We start from the raw sequence: 3,190 nt of genomic DNA on the forward strand, positions 1-3,190 counted from the left end.
TATACATCGCCAAACTAGGAAATGTAGTTCATCACCACATAAGCAGTGAGTAGGAAAATGTGCCAACGCAAATTTCAGATTCGTTGTAGCACCCCTAACCATGAAAACCAACGCATGAGTTGCAACAGGTTTAACTTTAGTATGAAATAAATCGTTTTCAATTGCTGCCATTTTATCGAAGGGATCCGTAACATTTGTATAGCCGATTAAATCACCCATCTTCTTACTATATATTAAATCTTCTTTAATTTTCATCTCATCAATGAGCAAGGAAAAGTGTTCAACGTTTGACTTGAAACTGGAGTCATGAATATTGATTTTCTGGGTAGAGATTTTCTTTCAGTTGCAACAGGTGTTTTATTTAAAATATTTGAACTGTTAGTTGGACATGCTTCCGCAGTCATGAGCAGAGAATCTGGGGTCCCCGTGTCCATAATAGGTGTTTCAGTGACTGATGACGATCTCAATGGGGTTGTCAAGATAGAAACTGAAGGTTTCATAATTGTCAAAGCTTTTAAAATGTAATAAAGACATATCAGTAACAAATTATGTTGAGAGTCAATAAAATATTTAATAATCACCAGGAGCCTGAGTTCTTGGATTTAGCCAGTCTTGGGTTTTAAAAAATTCAGCCCTCAAATGCTTGGAGCAGATGAATGTATGATACTTCACATCACTAACATTAAACCCTGGCCTAAATTTAGCCAGCCAATCCGCCCATTGTTTGCATAGCAAAGGCTTAGTTTTTAGTTTAGGAAACGCTATGAACTCAACACCTTTCATGTACGGTTTATAAAAGTAGCGACTATCACTATTGCAGTTAGGTAAAGCGCAGAGCTTGTTTTTAACCATCTTGAAAAATTTAAATACTAAACTTTACCCTTTCCTGTACCGTTTATTTATTTTTGGTTTGGGATTAAACAAGATAAATTCGGGATTCGGAAAACCGCCATATTTAAAAGGCAATACTCTGAAATACGGCCAACCGAGATCGCACAAAGTTGGCCGTAGCCGGAAATGCTTGACCCCAATTCCGGTTTCTCCCCTATTTTAACCCCCACTGATATAGGAAGGCTGTTTTTTTAGAAAGACGAAATCGTTTGCGCGTAGAAGCTTGCGACTGCCTAGTCCTCTTACTATTCTTGACCCATGATCGCATTTACATTTTGGTAAGGCATTTATAAAAGCTCTTCTTAAAGCCGTGTAGTCTGCGTTCTTTTTTTCGGAAAATCCCGCTTTTTTAGTCTGGCGTAATCTTTTGAAAAAAAATAAACAAAACATAAAACGTGAAATAAAAAGTTTTTAAATTTTTTTTGTTTTTACTTACGAAAAACATTCGCCAATATTCATCTCTGGTATCATCTGAATATCCGTTGAGAGTAGATTGGTGAATAAAATTCACCCGGAAAATCATGTAATTATGTGATCTATTTATGATTGTTAGTGTGTTTGCGTATGCATTGATAAAGAGGACATTTTTCACAAAATTCCACATTAGAATAATTTTACTGAAAATATTGTTTAAAGAAAACAAAAAATTAATTTAATAACCTATAAAACTAATGTAATAACTGTACCTTTTAGATGTGGCGTAATCTGTATCCGTCGTTGAGGATGCTTCTTTATATTGACTTTTGGTTGGAATCTGGGCGTAAGCCATAGTATTGTAGTGTTTTTATTGCATACTAAACAAAAAAATAGTAAAAATAATATTTTTTTTATTTAAGAAGTTAGATATTATACGGAATCTCATTGATATTGTGTTGAATTTAGAATCGCGATGCTCTTAAATTAAAAATATATATAATTTTACACTTCAATTTTTTCGACAAAAGAATTATAATTTATACTTTTTCTTAACTTATAATTATTCCTCCCCCCTTTAACCTAATTGTAGTCAAGTAGCGTCTCAGCTACTATTAGAGCTTAGCCCCTGGGTCGTCATTTTGTTAAACTTTATTCGTGGAGGAAACAGGGGCTCCGACAATGTGGGGGGTTCAGACCCCCTTCTGGAAGGGCTCCTTCTTTTGACACTATAAGGAAAATAATAATGGCCTTTTCTTGTTGCGATAATAGAGTTATTTTAGTCTGTTTTACTTATTAGAATTAGGTTTGTACTTTCATTGGCATAGTCATCCCTATCAACATATATACCCTAAATTTCAAGTAAACATATTCCGTTAATTATGGAACTAGCACGATTATTTTCATAACGGAGACACTCAATGTTTTCAGGTTGGATTTTTTAATACCAATACTTGGTATCGCTTAGAAACGCCAATCAGTGACTGCTAGAGACCTAATTATCCAGGAGTCGGGGGGGTAGTTGATGTTGCGAGGAGACCAGCGGTCCTATAACTCCTATAAAACGCTATATCTTTGAAACTATCAGGTGTTACCCTATAATTTCATGAAAGTTCCTATAATATGCTATATTTTTGTCTTAGTAGTAGATATTCTACTAGATCCATAAATAGTAATTTCCGTGTGGAAGGCTTGAAAAATACGTTACGAAAGAAAAAACTAAATTTCCTTACATAACATTATGGATCAATTAGTCGAAAGATATGGACTCAATCATACGAGGATTTTTTTCTCATATATTTTTCTATTAAAACACACAATTTCTCCTATAAAAACCTATAACTCCAATTTTTCCTATTGGCTACACTCTCTGGTGTTATTCCTTGGGCACAGCCCCCCCCCTGGGAAAAATAATGATCGGCGTCCCTGGGAGGATAGTATTAATATTGAAACTTCAACTTACCAAACTAGGATATGCTTAAAGAATAACTTTCAGTCAGTTCCGTCTTGCGAATTTAAACCTTTTTTATCTCAACCATTAGCTCGGTTAAGTTTGAAGTACAAAATTTTCTCAAAAGTATCATAATTTTAATAAATCGTTAAGTACCTTATTCTCATGATTGAACTACATGTGTCTTATTAATTTCAAACCCTCACACCCGACCTGCCCCATGCCACTAGTATTAAATTTCAAAGAGGCACTTCGAATATTTTAAGCGTAATTCATAATTTCAAAACTAGTTAGTTTAGTACACTCGAAATTAATTTTTAATAGTCATAAAGGAAAAAGTTAATTGATACAAGATAAACTACCACGTCTTTACTCGAATGTTTTAAATGCATATCATATTTTTAAAAACTATTAGTTTAATTTTATTATATATAT

The sequence above is a fragment of the Phalangium opilio genome, unplaced genomic scaffold (genome assembly GCF_054372755.1).
Source record: "Phalangium opilio isolate 3A_F unplaced genomic scaffold, DU_Popi_V2 ptg000073l_1, whole genome shotgun sequence".
NCBI lineage: Eukaryota > Metazoa > Arthropoda > Arachnida > Opiliones > Phalangiidae > Phalangium > Phalangium opilio.